Source organism: Protopterus annectens, chromosome 13.part0, assembly GCF_019279795.1.
Source record: "Protopterus annectens isolate FY-2018-M chromosome 13.part0, PAN1.0, whole genome shotgun sequence".
Classification (NCBI taxonomy): Eukaryota; Metazoa; Chordata; order Ceratodontiformes; family Protopteridae; genus Protopterus; species Protopterus annectens.
Genome location: NC_056747.1, coordinates 739572895 through 739591716, shown reverse-complemented (window position 1 = coordinate 739591716; position 18822 = coordinate 739572895). Strand labels below are relative to the sequence as shown.

At 40.6% G+C, this 18822-nt stretch overlaps 1 protein-coding gene across 2 annotated transcripts in view; it reads left to right on the top strand.

The window, feature by feature from the left end:
- Window positions 1-18822, top strand: part of FLOT2 (flotillin 2) — a 1587019-nt gene that overhangs the window by 1274504 nt on the left and 293693 nt on the right. The gene's annotated exons all lie outside the window — the stretch shown is intronic.

The window sequence follows — 18822 nt, the reverse complement described above, 5'->3', positions numbered from 1 at the left end:
AAAACATATGCTTAATTGTATAATTAGCAAAACAAATAATACTAGATATGTCTCAAGATGTGGAGCTTACGGTGCAAGTATCAAGTAATGTTTTCTTCAACAATACCTAAGGTTTCACATAATGTAATGCAACAGTTTGTAAGTCACTTGGTTTTAGAAGTATTACGTACATATGGAAACTGCTTATTTTCATAACTACTAGCAAACAACTAGCAATGTTTACAGTATAGTGTGATATAAATGTGATATAAACCAACGCTGACAGTGAATTGTCCTGTCTCCCACACTGGTGTTTCACACCATATATCTCAGTAACATGTAGGTCTCTCAGTTCTGAAAATGTGAGCATAAATTTGAAAAAAATTAGTAAGTGGCAAACAAGGATGAATTTTTTTTACTGCAAGAAATCCTAGACTATCTTGGTGTCATTTTGTTACCCTGTCTAATATTACTTATTAGCTGGTAAGTCCTTTAGTTAAAGAAGCCAGACCCCAAAAGTTCTGGACGCCATAAGGTGGTATGGGTGTGAAATGGAAGTTTACAGAAAACAAGGCATTAGCTCACTCAGGCTTAAAATGCCTTGTTTCTACATATGCCCTCCACTCCTTTCCTTTTTTTTCTGAAGAGAGTACAAACTGCTTAAGCCTGTTCATAGGATCATTGGAGGTTACTAGGTTATTGGCCCTGAGGCCCTTATAAGCCTAGCCAAGAGTTTAGCCCATGTTTAGACAAGTCAGCACCCAGAGCCCCTGTCCAACAGGGACACAGGTGGAGTCCCAGGAGTGTATTTTCTGTTTCCCATCCAGTTGTCCAGGTTGCACTTAAAAAGGTATAATGAGGTACTCTGCTTGACATGGAGATGGAGTCTATTCCACAGATGGGGGAGTCTCTGGGACACAAATCTCTCCCTCCAACAAGTACTAGTGATATTACAGACCAGGTTGAGGTCGTGCATACAGGTTGCTCGAGTGGAGCTTGACTTGCGGGTATGCAGCAGTCCCGTCAATGCAGGGTCTGAGATTGCTTTGTATGCCAGACAGAGGTCACCTCTGAGGCGTTTGTATAAAACTGAGTAGAGTAGCAGGGCTTTTAGCCTATCTGTGTAGGGTAGGTGTTTGAGGCCCTGGATTCTCCTGGTGAGGAACCTCTTTGGCCTGTCCAGCTGCTGCATGTGCTTTGCGAAGGACATGCTGAAGGGGGTGATGTACTCAATTACTGGCCTTATAAGGGAAAAATACAGGGAGCTTATTACCTCTTTGTCCCTAGATGAGATACCCTTACTTATGAGGTGGGCCATGTAGAAAGCTTTCCATACAACGGAAGCAACATGGTGGTCAAAAGTCAGGTTGCTATCAACCTGGGTGTCCAAATCCCTCACTACTGATTGTGTACTTAGGATGTTGTTGTTAATGTGATAATATGTGGGGACTTCATTCTCCCCAAAGGGGGATGATGTTGCATTTTTTGGCATTCAGCTTGAGGCCATTTTTCTGGCACCAGTCATTTGTTTGGGTAAGACCCTCTTGGAGGACGTCCACATCACTTGTGGAATTGATGACTGCACCCAGCTTGCAGTCATCTGCAAACTTGGTCAGCCGTAGCCTACTGGTTTTGGCCTGCACCTCAGAGAAGTATATCCCGAATAACAGAGGCCCCAAGACTGATCCCTGGGGTACGCTGCTCATTACGGGTCTACTGCTTGAGGTGGCATCCCTTATTTTGATTAAGGTAGGTTTCATCAGTGACCCAGTTTGCTACCCATCTGGTAACACATGGATTGATGCCTAGTTGAGAGAGTTTATCTAGTATGCCCGAGTGGGGAATAGTGTCGAAGGCTTTGGCAAGGTTAGTGTAGGCAGAGTGCACAGTTTTCCCCTTGTCCATGGCTTTGGTGACTGTCTCAAAGAAGTTGACCAGATTTAACAGACATGACTTCCCCATGACAAAGCCAGACTGTGTGGGTTCAAGTGTTTGGACGTTGCCAATGTGCCTGTTAATGAGGTCCATGATAATCAGTTCCATGGCCTTGCAGATCAGGCTTGTTAGGCTGATGGGTCTATAATTTCCTGGATTGGTGCACACTCCACCTTTGTGTAAAGGGATGACAGTGGCTGTCCTCCACTTGGCTGGGACAAAGCCATTACTCAGGTTTTGGTTGAATAGGGTGCCTAATGGTGCTGCAAGTTCATGCCTGAGTTCATGTAGGATGCAGCCTGGGATGTTATCGGGTCCTATGGAGGCTGTATTTTTTTACTTTGAGAGGACAGTGATGACCTTTCCCTAGAGATAAGGGGTGGGAGGCAGATACTGGGGATGTCCTGATTTACTGATGGGGGGGGGGGGGGCAGAGGGGAGAAGTTTTCACTGAATCTGTCAGCCAGTAGATTGGCTATATCTACAACATTTGTGTATGCAGTGCCCTTGACCACCAGTTCTGAACAGATGTGGGTGCTTCCTTTAAGATTGTTGACATATGTGAAGAAGGCCTTATAGTTTCATAGTATAGTACTAGGCTATGTGCCCTAGGGCATTTATAAGCCTAGCCAAAGTGTATGTGGCTTTCGCCACCCCATGTAATGATACAAAAGTGCACAAATTAAATTAAATTTAGTTTACTGTGCCTCTGTCTAGCAATGACACAGAGATGACCCCTGGGGTAAACCTACGATCACCCATCCATCCGTCTAGATTTCTCTTGAAGAGAGTCAGTGAGGGGCTCTGCCTAACATGGACAGGTATCCTGTTCCAGAGTGCGGGAAGCCTCTGGGTTATGAATCTGTCCCTCCAGCATGTCCTATTCATATTTGTGCTGAGGTTTAGATCTTTAGCTCTCATGGCTCTGATGGATTTGGATTTTTTGAGGTGGAGCATGTCCATTAATTCTGAACTGGACATGGCCTTGTACGTAAGGCACAGATCGCCTCTGAGCAGGCGGTATGCTACTGAATAGAGCTGGAGCTTTTTTAGTCTGGCAGCATATGACATATGCTGGAGACCCTTGATCTTCTTGGTAAGGTACTTTTGGGGTCTCTCCAGCTGCTGCAGGTGCCGGGTGAGGTACATACCAAATGGGGCATTGTACTCAATCATAGGCCTGCTAAGGGAGGAATATAAGGGTACAATGACATCCTTTGATCTGGATGTGAATCTCTTCATGACAAGGTGGGCAAGGTAGAAGGTCTTTCTAACCACTTTGGCGACGTGGGTGTCAAATGAGAGGTCACTATCAACTTGGGTCCCCAGGTCTCTGATTACTTTTTCCGTACTTAATGGATTACCACCTATTTGGTAATTTGTGGGTACTTTGTTTTTTCCAAAGGGGATGACTATACATTTTTTGGCATTTAGTTTAAGGCCATGACTCTGGCACCAGTCGTCTGTTTCTGTGAGGCCCTTCTGGAGGAAGCATGTGTCAGCTGGTGTATCGACTATGGCTCCTAGTTTGCAGTCGTCTGCTAACTTTGTCAGCCACAACCCCCCTATGTTTGCCTGCACGTCTGAGAAGTAAATGCCGAACAAGAGGGGTCCCAAGACAGAGCCCTGTGGGACTCCACTTGCGACTGGCTTAGAGTCTGGCATAGCTCCAGCTATTCTGACTTTGTGGGTTCTGTCCTTTAGCCAGTTTGCAACCCATCTTGTGACAAATGGGTTTACATTTAAGCTGTTGAGCTTGTCTATGATGCCTGAGTGGGGTATTGTGTCGAAGGCTTTTGCCAGATCCAGGTAGGCTGTATGAACTGCTTTGCCTTCATCGATGGCTCTAGTGACTGTTTCAAAAAAGTCCACCAGGTTTAAAAGACAGGATCTGCCTTTTACAAAGCCAAACTGGGTAGGGTCAATTGTCTGTAGGTCCCCGATGTCTTTGTTTATGAGTTCCATCATGATCCTTTCCATAGCTTTGCAGACCAGGCTGGTCAAGCTTATGATGTGGTAGTTTCCAGGGTCTGTAGAGGTGCCACCTTTGTGGAGTGGGACCACTGTAGCTGTACGCCAGTGTTCAGGGACGTATCCTGTAGTAAGGCTAAGATTAAACAGCGTTCTTATGTGCGGGTTTAGCTCCTCTAGGAGTTCACGTAGTACGCAACCCGGGACACCGTCAGGTCCCATGGATGCTGTATTTTTAGCTTTGTTGAGAGCAGCTCTCACCTGGACATCTAAGATGTCAGGGAGGTTGCATTCAGCTGAGATAATTATTTCGTCTTTTGGGGGAGAGGGAGAGGAGAAATTTGCACTGAACCTGTCTGCCAGTATGTTGGCAATATCTGTGGGTTCAGTGTATTTTTTGCCGTTATGAACTAACTCTGAGCATATCTGAGGGTTTCCGCCCAGGTTGCCTTGTGGTTATCTTTAGTGTCCTTAGCGATTGTTCTCTCGAAGTTGGCCTTTGATGATTTTATGAGTGAACGTAGTTTTTTGCTAGTGCTGATCAGAGATGCCTTCCCTTTATGGGATTTTGCTCTGTCTTGCAGTAGCTTCCTTCTCTTGTTATAAAGTTTGTTTATGGCTGGGGTCCACCAGATAGGATGCCTGCCTTTGTTGGAAAGGGTCTTGGTTTTATTTGGGATTGCATGATCCATGCATTCTTGGAGATGCCCATAGAAAGCATTTGTGAAGGATTCGTCAGTGTGGGATGTGGTTTCCACTGGCCCAGGGGGCTTGAAGGATACCATTTCAGTCCTAAGGAGTATAAAGTCGGCTTTTGAGAAGTTTCTCACTGTGGTCTTTTGTGCTGGGGGTGGAGGGTGGGATATGTATATCTAGGGTTATTAGTTTGTGGTCTGATCTCACTAGTGAGGGTATACTTCCGGTGTTGAGCATTTTGTCCCCATGTTTGTGATGATCAGGTCAAGTATATTATTTCCCCTTGTGGGGGAGGTGACTAGTTGTTCCATCGCATTTGAGTTGATGAATTCCAGGAACCTTTGGGCTAGGGTATTGGGGCTTGAATAATGCACCCAGTCTATGTTTGGATAGTTGAAGTCTCCCAATATGATGGCATTTGGTGAGACATTCATATCCTCCATTGTCTTCAGGAAGGCTGAATGGAGTTCCTGAGATTGAGAGGGTGGTCTGTAGCATGCTACAAGTTGTATAGCAGTTTTGCCTATGGTTAGTTGCACATGGATGGTCTCCGATGCTTCGTGCATTGCCACTAACCTGAAGGTGTGGGTGTCTTTAATGAATATGGACACTCCCCCTCCTTTTGTGGTTCAGCCCAGGTTTTGGGGCTGAAATGCATGATACGAGGTATAACCTGGTAGGGCTGGGGTGCTCTCAGGAGCCTTGAACCAGGTTTCAGTTACTGCACAGACATCGATGCTCTCCATACTGAGGAGTGCTTCGAGAGCCTGCATCTTGAGATTTAGACTTCTGGCGTTGAGCAGCATTACCCTTAGTTTTTTTCCTTTATTGTTTTCTAAGGTGGTGGGTTTGTCTTTTGAGCCTTGCCTAAAAAAGGCACCAGTAATTGAGCCAATTATTAAAGCTGATCATCTTGTCTTTGTATTGTGGCATCATTCTTGGTGAGGGCAAGATGCTGCTCAGGGTCAGGTTCATACCGGCCTGGGCTACATAATCAGAGAGCTCCTCTATGTCTCTTTTCATGTAGTCCAAGGAGGTACGTCTCAGGTCATTCACGCCGGCATGGACAATGACGGAGTCATATTTGTACTTGCTTTGGAGTGACCTGAGTGCTTGTGTTATGTGGCAGATCCTAGCTCCCGACAGGCAGCTCACCATTACCCTCTCTTTGTTCAGCCTGGTAAGCGGGATGTCAGTGTGTCTGACTATAGAGTCATTTATTACTAGTGTATCAGGCATGGTGTTTCGCCTTAAGGGCTGTGATTGTTTGGCACACTGACTTTGTGTACTATGTGTTGCATGTGCAGTGTTTTGAGGTGGTGTTTTCTTGGATGTCTGCTTTGGGAGCCTCTGTTGTTTCGGTAAGTTTTTTATTAGAGCCTCTGAGTATGTCTTTGTGTTATTATGTGTTTGTTTTGCAGTTGTGGTTGGTTTATGTGAGACTGGGTTTGTTGTGTGTGTGGTTACCTTCTCCTCCTGTCTGGTCTTGCTAGTCCTGTGTTGAGAGAGTTCAGCCTCCAGTTTGGCTATATAGTTACATCTCTCACATGTGTTTGTGTTTGTTGGGAGGAGGAGAGGGTTGTCTGTGTACATGAGACAATTGTAACATTGTCTCAGGATTCCCAGATTAACCAGCTGAACTGGAGAGGACGTCAGTAATATACCACTCGACATGCCAGAATAGTATAAGGAGGTGATGTGTAACTGGGTCAGAGAGAGGACTTTGAAGGGAAGTGGGTATTAGCACAGGTTGTAGGTGGATGTAGTGCTTATGTTAGTTTAAGGGTGCTTCACTTAAAAGAAAGGTTTTAGGAGCAAGTGCTAGGCTTATAACAAAGTGAATTGTCTTTAATAGATGTGGCCAATTTGGACTCAGAAGTTAGCTTTAGAGGATTTCACTAATGCTCTTATTTGCTTGTTCAGGCTAAGGAGAAATTGCTTCCATTTGGGCACCTGCTACTTCTTGCTCCTGGACAGCAAATCTTTCCTTTTGTTATATAGTTTATTTATTGCAGATGTCCACCAGACAGGTGTATTCTTCCTTGTGGAGGATGATTTTGTCCTGTCAGGTATTCCTAATTCCATGCATCTGTATAAATGCTTGTATAGTACTTTTGTGTAGATTTGGACATTACTGCCAGTTCCTACAGTGGGGGAGGGGGCTGTGAAGCTGTTTATACCATCCCTCAGGAAGTTGTAGTCCGCTTTGGCGAAGTTTTTGTTTGACCCTAGCTAGAGGTGGGTCAAGGGAGATGGTGACTTCGAAAGGGACCGCGTTATGGTCTGATTTTACCAAGGAAGATGATAATGTAAGGGTGCTGCAGTGGTTACTCATGTTGGTTAATACCAAATCCAAGATATCACCTATTGTGGGGGTATCAACTAGCTGTTCCAGGGCATTTGCATTGATAAAATCGAGGAATCTCTGGCCATTTGTTCTGGCAGGAGTAGTTTTTCCAATCTATGGTTGGGTAATTAAAGTCCCCCAGGATCAGGGTAAAGAGTTGAGTATTGATAGATTTGAAGAGGTCCAGATAGGTAGAGTGGGCATCTTGAGTCAAATTTGGGGGCCTGTATCTAGCTATAATGTAAATAGGGGTCTTGTCAACAGTTAACTGCACCTGGAGTGTCTCCTGTGCGTCATACTATTTGACCAGCCTTGGAGGTGTGTGTGTGTCTTTAATATATATTGAAACTCCACCGCCTTTGTCTTTGCTGCCCACATTTTGGGGTCTGAATGTATGATAGGATGAGTAACCAGGTAAGGCTGGAGTGATCTCTGCAGCTTTGAACCAGGTTCCTGTGACTGCACAAATGTCAGCGTCTTCCAGGGTTTGCAGTGAGTGCAGATTCATGACTAGACTTTTAGCGGTTAGCAGCATAACATTTAATTTGCATTTTGTTGAGATTTTTAGTTGGTAGTATCGACCTCATGACTTTTCCTAAAAAAGGCACTATGGGGGAGGTAAGGGCCTTTGCCAGAAGCTTGAAGCCCAATTGAGACGGATGCAGGCCATCTCTAGCAAAGCATTGTGGTCTGTCGATCATGTCTTCCCAGGCTGTCAGGCACTGGATCCCCCTGGAATGACACCAGAAACTAAGCCAATTGTTTGTCAATCATTTTCTAGTTTTATTTTTTGCTGTGCTGCTGAGTTTGTTGGACCAATGAGTGCTTACTCCAAGCTCTAGACCAGCCAACCTTTACCAGCCAGCAACCAATCAACTCAATCCTTTCACTAAGGCATCTGCTAATTCCAGATGGCCTGGGACATGTGCTCAGAACAAACCATGATCCTAGTTGCATTTCTGTGTTTCCTGTCATGCAGCGTGACTTTTGTCCACACATTACCTGTAGAACTGTACACAGTATTTCAACAGTTTTACATGGGATTGAAAGAGAGCATAATTACCTTCCTGTCCCTAGGTGATGTACCAACCAATCATTTGGTTTGCCCTAACTGCTGGCCTCTTGCATTAATCTGAAAGTTCATGCTTTCTGTGTTAATACTTTTGAAACTGTCACCAGTTCTGGGTGTTTGAGCCTGACCACCATTAAGAACATATTGCACCTCACTGTTATCATTTTGTTAGTGTTTCACTGTGTAGTGTAAAAGACTGAAATAGAGTTACAACCTCCTTGGACTATGTTTCCACCGTCTTCATGTCCCTTACCATGCTTGCAATCCTATCATATATTACCTTCCATCCAGACCTTTGTGCTGTATGTAAAGAGATTTGATCAGTTTTATATGCCCTATGTGAGGTTGGAGACAAGCCTATTAAATAGGGGCTCAGCCTGAAGACCTCCAGTAAAGAATACAGGCTAGTAACATGCTGCTGAGCCTGGACATTTCAGACCATGCATCTGTATATGTTACATTCCTTTCCACTACAAGATTATGTGTGTGTGTGCTATATACACACACACACACACACACACACACACACACACACACACACACACACACACACACACACACTATCTTCTTTATAGAACAATACTATATGATTTATGTGGACCACCTGTTGAAGAAAAAAATTGGAACATGCAGAAAGTGAAATATAGAAGAGAAACTGAAAAATAAAAATTAAGACTTGAGGTGTAACAAAAAGTAAAACTAGAAAATAGGAACTTGTTAAAAGTTCACAAATTCTAATGGCAATACACAGAGCAGTGAAAACTGCATAAAGGAGGGATAAACGCTAATTCCAAGACTGCAGCACCTGAGTGTTCCCCATAAATACATTGCATCTGTTACAGTTAAAATGTGTGTGTGTGTGTGTGTATATGTATATACAGTGGATGTAAAAAGTGTACACACCCCTGTTAAAATGCCAGGTTTTTGTGATATAAAAAATGAGACTCGAATAACTCATTTCAAAACTTTTCCCACCTTTAATGTGACCTATAATCTGTAGAATTCATTTGAAAGATAAACAAGTCTGTTAGTGGAAAAAATATAAAAAAATAAAAAACGTACAATAAGCTGGTTGCGCAAGTGTGCATACCCTTAAACTAATACTTTGTTGAAACACCTTTTGATTTAATTACAGCATTTAGTCTTCTTGGATACACACCTGCCATCAATTAAAGAGATTCTGATTAACCCCAATTAATGATCAACTGTCCTAGTAGGATTTTTCTGACATTTACTCAGTTGCCTGCTACAGCAAAAGCCATGGTTCGCAGAGAGCTTACAAAGCATCAGAGGGATCTCATTGTTGAAAGGTATTAATCAGGAGTAGGGTGCAAAAAAATTTCCAGAGCATTTAATATGCCATGGAACACAGTGAAGACAGTCATCATAAAGTGGAGAAAATATGGGACAACAGTGACGTTGCAAAGAACTGGACATCCCTCCAAGATTCATGAAAAGACGAGGCGAAAATTGGTCAGGGAGGATGCCAAGAGACCTACAGCAACATTGAAGGAGCTGTAGGAATTTCTGGCAAGTACGGATTGTGTACTACATGTGACAACAATCTCCCATGTTCTCCGTATGTCTGGACTATGGGGTAGGGTTGCAAGACGGAAGTCTTTTCTTATACAGAAAAACATCCAGGCCCGGCTAAAACAATATATCAGGTCTCCCAAAAGTATGTGGGAAAATGTGTTATGGTCTGATGAGACCAAGGTTGAACTTTTTGGCCACGATTCCAAAAGGTACGTTTGGCACAAAAACAACACTTCGCATCACCAAAAGAACACCATCCCCACAGTGAAGCATGGTGGTGGCAGTATCATGCTTTGGGGTTGCTTTTCTTAAGCTGGAACTGGGGTTTTAGTCAAGGAGGGAATTATGAACAGTTCCAAATACCAGTCACTTTTGGCCCAAAACCTTCAGGCATCTGCTAGAAAGCTGAAGATGAGGAATTTCACCTTTCAGCACAACAGTGACCCCAAGTATACATCCAAATCAACAAAAGAATGGCTTTACCAGAAGAAAATTAAAGTTTTGGAGTGGCCCAGCCAGAGCCCAGATCTAAATCCAATAGAAAATATGTGGGGTGACCTGAAGAGGGCTGTGCACAAGAGATGCCCTCGCAGTCTGACAGATTTGGAGAGCTTTTGCAAGGAAGAGTGGGCAAATATTGCCATGTCAAGATGAGCTGTGCTGATAGACTCCTACTCAAGAAGACTGAATAATGTAATTAAATCAAAAGGTGCTTCAACAAAGTATTAGTTTAAGGGTGTGCACACTTATGCAACCAGCTTATTGTACGTTTTTTATTTTTTATATTTTTTCCCCTCTAACAGATGTTTTTCAATTGAATTGTACAGGTTACATTAAAGGTGGGAAAAGTTTTGAAATGATTTATTGTGATCTCATTTTTTATATCACAAAAACCTGGCATTCTAACAAGGGTGTGTACACATTTTATATCCATTGTATGTATAGTAATTGGGAGTGCTGGACATTAGAAACAATTTAAGAGTGTAAGTGTGAATATCAGAGTTAAAGCTTTTTTTTTTTTTTTTTTAAGAAACATAGTAGTGAGTCTTGTACTTCTGATAGCTGCTGAAGAAAATATTTCAAGAAATAGATATAGAGAATACACCAGGAAGTGATGAATTAGAGGATGCTTCTTACAAAAAGTTAAACGAAAAACATATGAAGATGTTTTATAAGGTTCTGAACAGGTAGAATTATGATGCTAAATTAGGAACATGTATATGTAGCTGTTGTTAATTTTATTAAGAAAAAAGGCAACAGTAGTTTGAACAACTATTGCATTCTGAATATGAACGAAGATGTTAAAGCTGGAGCAGGGGAGGTTGCAGAAGAACTTTTTGAGATGCATTTTGTAGAAATAAGGTAAAAATTATATACATCTGTATTGTGATGAGCCGATGCCCATCCAGGATTAGTTTTGTACCCAGTGAATGCCAAGATAGACTTTGGCCCCCACAACCTTGAATTAGATTTTGTGAATAATCGGCAGTTGGATGAATCAGTGAAGGATGGATATAAAGTCAGTTGGAGGATAAAACGAACTTGCTCATAGAGTTAATTTTTATTTAGTACACATATAACTACGTTTAAACACAGTTTAAGTATGAGCAGTATATTTATGAATGTTAAATTTCAAAGATGTCTTGTACATAATTACAAAAAGAAGAGAACAAAATGGAGTATAAAATAACAGTAGCTAAAAAGGGTGTTACAATTTTAGGTTGTGTATGAGTTGTATAAAATTAGAAGATATTAACATAAAAGAAATGTAGAAATTATTGAATTTGATGGCGAAGATGTTAATATCGTGCAGGGAAGAAAATATTTGATAAGAAAACAATAAATAAACTGTGAATGTGTGGCTCCGATATCCTTCTCAAAGTGTGTCTAGTTAAACCAGTATTACTAGGAATAGTTAATTATATTTCAGGAGATTTTTTATGACTAAATGCAGTAGGAAATAAAATACTGGCAGGTAATGCTGTAGGAATTGGGGGGGAGGGGTTGAGGATGGATCCCCTAAAAAATGGGATTTTATATACGAAAATACAAAAGGCGGATTAAAGATAATTCAGCCAGTGTCTTTTTTTCCCTTTACGATTTGATTGTGAAAAAATGTAGGAGAGGGTAGAGATGGAGCTTGGAACGTTGGTAAGAAGAGAGAGAGCTCTGCGGAGGCATGTTTCCACTGGAAGGCAATAGTAGTGGAACTCTGAAGGGAGATGCTTCCAATGGAAGTGGAAAGGTTGCCTCACAGGAACAGAATCTGGCCAGCTAGCTACCACTTGACTCTCACCAGGGAATGGAGGACTGATTGTTATTCTTGGGCAGGATTCAATGTGGCCTTAATGGCTGCCATGTAGCTCAGGAAACTTGCCCCCCCCCCCCCCGAATGAATGGTCCAGTTGGGTGCAGTTAGCAAAATATATATCTGTAGAGAATTTTTGAAGGCAACTCTCATAAGCAGTAAAGATTACAGTCAGGTTTATATTCTGAACAGGCTGTGTCTGCTAAACATTCTTTTGAATCATACACTTCTTTTGCTTCCCCAAGTAGCACTTCTTCATATTGAGCACATTGTCCCATCCTAAGAAGGTGTGTCTGGTCGTCATCAATCCCCTTTTTTCCCATGTTATACAGTTTTCTCTCAATTCAGTGCCACACTCCTACCTTCTTTGACAGTCATGTCTGACTGTTGCAGGACTTCTCTTTCACAGTCATCCCTTTGTTGGACCCTCTTGCTGCCTTCTTGTCTGCCCCACATCGTCTTCCTAGATTGTCCTTTGTTTTCCTGCACATGTTGCCAAACAACTGTAATTTGTTCTCTTTGACCTTGAGCTACTAGGGCTTCCGCAGTGATGTCCTCATTTCTTTGTCTGTTCCACAGTGAACATCAAACCATCCCCCTCAGCCATTTCATTTCCATCACTTCTAGCTTCCTCAGTTGTGCTCTGTCTTCACTGCCCAAGTTTCTGTACCATACAGCACTACTGGTTGCACCACTGTTTTTTACACCTTACTTTTCAGCTTCTTTGGCATTCTTCTATCGCAAGGTATCCCTGACACTTTGTGCCAGTTGGCTGCAGCCCCACTGAATCTATCTTTGACTTCTTTATTCGGACTTCCCTTCTCTTCAGCCACACTTCCCAGGTACTTGAAGCTGTTAACCTGTTCTACTGTTTTCCCTTCTGTCTCAGTTTTCAGCTTGTTCTGATTTGCCCCCATTTGCTGCCATGGCAGCTGCCTTTTCTATACTTAATTTCATCCTATGTGCCTTCAGCTAGGCATTCCATTCCAGTCTTTTACTGAAGTTCAGGTTCAGAGTCTGCTTGTAATGTGACATCATCTTCATACAGCAGCTTTGTTGGTCTGTCCCCTCCAACCTGTTTGCTAATGTAGTCCATCACTAGTATGAACAGTAGTGGGCTCAGTGCTGAATCTTGACACACGCCTGTTCCCACTGAGAGCCCCTTCAAGAGTACGAGCACTGTTCATATTCTTGTCATTCGGTCCTTGTATGTAGCCTGCACTGATTCTACCACTATTTCTGGGACATTACACCATGACCGGACTGCACAAATCGGCTTTCTTGTGACCTTGTCATATGCTTTCTCCAATACTAGGATTGCCCGGTTGAGCTCACTCTTCTTCTCTAGCTTGTTTACAACTGTTTTTCACTGCAAACATTGGGTCACTTGTGCTGCATCCCGGTCTGAATCTGAACTACTCATTTCCCATCTTAGGTTCTCCTTCTCGGAGTATTTATCACTCATCCTTTGCGGCAATTTCATACAATGTGACAACAGTTTGATACCGTTGTACTGCTGACAGTTGTGATTGTCCCCTTTGCTCTTGCATAAACACTGGCACTAGAATGTTTATTTTTAAGTCATCTGGGATATGCTTTTCTCTCCATACTGTTAGAAATACCTTCAAGATCCATTTTTTTTCCTAACACAACTAACGTTTTGAGCATATCCGCTATGACTTCATCCAAGTCTCTTGCTTCCCTGACTTCATTTTCCTTATGTACTGTTCTTACTTTTGTCTAGGGTGGGACCTTCATTTTCATTGTAGGCTGTGTTTGGGGCAGTATATCTTCTGTGGGGTTTTCTTCATTCAGTAGTTGTAACTACTCCTTCCATATGCCATCAATGTCCTACGGAATGGGAAACAGGATTTTGTTGGCATCCCTTATGAAGGTTGTCTGCTATCTTTTATATCTTTCTGTTTTTGCCTTGTAACTTGATAGTTTCTTAATGCTATAAGCTGAATCTCTTTCCAGAAGCTGGTAGAGTACCTCTTGATGCTTTGTTCTTTGCTTTTGCAAGTGTTCTCACAGCCTTTTTGTTAGTCAGTCAGTGTCATTATTCCTTCTTACCAAAAATCACAATTGCCACACTGGAAATGGAAAATGGAGAACAATAACAGCATTTTTTTAGCATCCAACACTTTTAATAATAGACTTCCTCAGACAATGATGCGCAGTAAAAATACAAAATCTTTTTAAAAATCTATAACCAATTGAATCAACTCAACAATTAACCTATTAACTTATCAATTAAAAAATACTTGCATAAAATCTATTGCCTGTGTAAAACTTTATAAATACACAAACTTCAACATTAAAAATATGTAATATCAAGTAATTGATTTATTCTTAACCTTTTTTTCTCTTAAAAAGCATTTTGTATTAATGCTTTCATTTAATCCAGGCGGTTGGTGTGCATTCAACCTGAACTGACATTTAGTTTCAATAGTTTCTAATTTGTTTTTATAATTTCCATCTCTCAAGTCAAGTTTAATTTGCTCGACTGATGAGAACAAAAATTTTTTATATTTATCACATCTATCAGAATGTTTAAATAGGGCGGCCACGGTGGTGCAGTGGTTAGCATTGTTGCCTCACAGCATGAGGTTTTCCGGTTCAATCCTCGGCTGGGGTGTCTTCTGTGCGGAGTCTGCATGTCCTCCCTGTGGTCGCGTGGGTTTCCTCCGGGTGCTCCGGTTTCCACCCACATCTCAAAGACATGCAGTAGGTGGATTGGACACTCTAAAATTGGCCCTAGGTGTGAGTGTGTGTGTGTGTGTGTGTGTGTGTGTGTGTGTGTGTGTGTGTGTGTGTGTGTGTGTGCCCTCTGTGGAAGGTTGGGCGCCAGGCTGGCAACTCGACACTGTAAAACTCCACTGCCAATCATGAGTGGACAGATGATCCGCTGTGGCGACCCCTAACCGGGAAAAGCCGAAAGAAGAAGAAAGAAGAAGAAAGAAGATCAGAATGTTTAAATAAGGCAGTGTTGTCTAACTTTTATACTATATAAATGTTCTTTAATTTGCTTGTCTAAACTGTGTGGTCATACCAATATAAAAACCCTTACAACAGGAACACACATCAATGTATATAATACCAGTAGATTTACAATTTTATCTCTCTTTCAAATAGAGAAAGTCTGTTGATGAAAACAGATTAAAAGTATTGCATGCCAAAAAGTGTTATTGTTCTGCATTTTCCATTTCTAGTGTAGCAATTGTTTTTTTTTTGGTTGGAGTTTAATTCATTACCACTTTAGTGAGGCTTAGTTTGTGTTTTTGGTTTGAATTTCTGTTGACCGCATGATGGCCACGAGTAATGTAGATCATTTGCTTAACCTGAGTGTATCCTGTACCAGAAAGTCAAGGTAATTTATTAAAGACACTAATTTTTGCTGTGGAAAGTATGCAAAAACTTTACAAGTTTGGTAACACAAAACAAAGAAATATCAAAGGTTCAACATTCTAGTCGTTCCACAAGTTCAGATGATAATGTTCAGACAGTTATCAGTGTTATTTCAGGTCAGTCATCTTCTGGTCATTTTGTTGCAGACAAAGCTCCTAAAAGTACAGTTTCATTGTTGAATCAAAATTGTGATCCATTTGTGAACACTGAAGAAGGCAAAACTGAAAATTTTAAGTTGCCTGAATTTAGAGGACATTTAATTGAACTGGAGAAGTGTCTAAAGAAATTTAGGGCATTAGTTATTGAAAGTAAATATCTTGAACATTGTATTTCGTTAAATGTTGTACCCAAGGGATTACAATTGTGTCCCAATGGTGTTACCTGTTATAAACTGAGTTTTTTTAATTCAGCTGGTTTGCAGCTGATGAAGTTTCTTATCAAAAATAACATAAATGAGTCAAATTAAGACCAAAATTCGTACTCTTGATAGGTTAGTTACTGCTATACTAGCCTACGAGCCACATCTGCAAGGAGTGCATGAAGAAGTTCTCTTAATTGTGAAAAAGTTTGAAAGAACAGTTGTCATTAGGAAATTTAAAAAGCTGCAATGTGAGAAATTAGCTTATTCTAATAAGACTGCTTATTCAGTTACTTGAGAACTTTGACAACAAGTCCAATGTTAATTATAAGACTAATCACACTCCTTTAAGCCATAAAGGAAGCTATATGATTCTGACCAATAGAAGAGAAGTTTCTAAAACATTAGAAAGAGATGACATCAACCCATTTGATTCCATTGAAGTAGCTTCTGCAAATGAGATGCCAAAAACCACAGAGATTAATAACAAAGTTGTGGAATTGCTTTACAATCTTACCGAACAAGACTCAAAAAACTTAGTTGGGAAATCAAACACTAAAAATTATTCAACCAAGTGGAAGATGAGAGGAGACTGTACCTTAGAGACATTCTTTCCCGTTTTGAACCAGTGAGGTATGAAATGTGAAGGTCATTAATTTATCAGACTTTAATTTGAAACCTAAACATTTGAAACTGTTGAAGTTTGGTATTAGTTTTGTGCACAGTCACAGGGCTGATATTGTTGACGTCATATTACAGGTGAAGCTTTCTATACGCAAGTTAAATTTGTTGCTGTGTAATGAACTTAGGAAACCATCTGTTTTCATCCTATATTAAATTATACAGTAAAACTGTTTGAGGAGATTTATGAAAAAGAACTAAGGGAGTTATTAGGCATAAAAAATACATTTAAGTATTTTAATTTGTCTAAAGGTCTTATGTCAGCATTTTCTGAATTAAAAAGAAAGACAGAATTACGTTTTATGACCGCCGTCAAGGGGGGTGGGTTATTGATTATTGACGACAATAAATAAAAGGCACTATAAATTGTATGTTAAATAATATTGAAGAGTATTTAGAAGTCAGTACTGATGATTTGTATGAAAGTTACAGGTTTATTAGATAATTTTTGAGTTATTGATGAATGGGGATATAAATCAGACTTTATATGAATTTCTCAATATTGATGAGCCAAAGATAGATGTCCTTTTTAAGATACCAAAGCTATAGAAGGACTCAATAAGTTCGCCATTTCGTCCTATTGTATCCACCCCCGGTAACATCTGTGAAGGTATTGTATTGTTTTTGGACAGTCTTTTCAAACCCTTAGTTCAGGGGCTTCAGTCATATTTGAAAGATTTGTGGGTTTTTTGGGCTAAATTGAAGCAGTTTAGTTGAGTATGATTATAGACGTGAAAATATAAAATTAAGGGTAGACGTTAGTTATTTGTTTACTAGTATTCTGCACGATAAAGGTATAGTAGCTCTTAAGATTTTTTCTAACAAAAATGCAGGTTTTTCTAAACATAGTTTCCTTATGCTGACTACTTATGGAAACTATTTTGGAAAATTATTTTTTGTTTGATAGACACTATTTTAAACAAGTTCGAGGGGTGACCATGGGGTCCTCTGTAGTTCCTTCATTTGCCAACCTAGTTTTAAGATGGTGAGAGCTTGAAGTATTCCATAACATTTCTATGGTACAAAGAACTCTTACATATAAGCATTTTGTAGATGACCTCCTTTTTATTATAGATCTTACAGAGTTAGAGTGTATTCACTTTATTGAACAGTTGAATGGAATTTCTGCTTTATTTCAGTTCACTTTAGGAGAGGTTGGTCTTAAAATACATTTTTTGGATGCAACTCCGGAATGGGATTTATTAAATAGAAAAATTGATAATAAAGTACATAGAAAACAGATGCTTTCTAATAATTATCTGCATTTTAGAAGTGGACATCCAAATTTTATGAAAAAGGGGACAATTTATTTGTGCATCCAGAATGACAATTTTAGAGGATGTTTTTTTTAGGGAAGTTACCATTATAGATATGTTTAAAGAATGAGGTTGTGGTAGTGATTTTTTTATATGATGCAGCAACCGTCCAGTTTTTATACTAAATATGTTCACATATAGTCCTGGTATTATAGAAATTTCAAAGAGAAATTGGAAGGTCTTGCAAACCAATTGTATGGAATGCTATAAGTAAGAAACCTGTTTTTGTTTACCATAGGAAAGGATGTTTTAAAAAAAATGTTAAAAAGGACACCTACATTAGTGTACCTAAAATGGTCAAAGATTTCGGTATGTATATCTGTGGAATGTGTTCAATATGTAGATATATATATATATATATATATATATATATATATATGTCAGTAAATATATTTGCAATGAGTCTCTTGACTTTGCTATTTATTTAAGAGAAATATAATTGTAAATCTGCTGGCATTGTATACATTGCTATGTGTTCTTGTTGTCAGGGTTTTTATATTGGTATGACAAAGCGTAGTTTAGACAAGTGAATTAAATAACATTTATATAGTATAGAAATTAAAGACAACGACAATGCCTTATTTAAACATTCCATTACATGTGCTGTATGTTCTTCAACCTGTGGAAACACGTTTCCGGTGCAGATCTGACTCGGCCGCATTTTCCAGCTTTGGATCCAAGTTCCTGCCCTACCCATAATACCCCTGTCTCCCTCCTCCCCACAGATCTCGTTTGACGATCGTGTAACCAGCAGCGTGGATTGCAGCTCCAAGTTTTCCTCAGAGTTAAACTTCTTTTTCTGTAAGTAAATCTTCCCTTTTACTTTCTAAATCTCTCTTTTTCTCTCTAGTGTGTGTGTGTTTCCTTTAGCCATGGCGGAACCATCCAAGCCAGGCTTCAGGAAGTGTGCTGAGTGTGGCCACAAACTGCCCCTTCTGATGGTCACACTGTGTGTGTGCTTAGGGGTTCAGCACCTGGAGGCCTCCTGTTCAATCTGCACTAGTTTCAACCCCCTCGCTTTGATCAACAAGAGGAACAAGCTTATTCTGAAGGGCCTTCTTCCTTTGGAGGCTGCTTCCCCCCTACCTCTTCTTCCCTGGCTTCTGGGATTCAACGTCCCTTGAAGAAGTCTGGGTACGGGGAGAAGTCTCGTCACAAAGACCAGGCCAGGCCTAAAAAGTGGTCCTCTGACCACCCTTCCCTCGAGGAACCTCC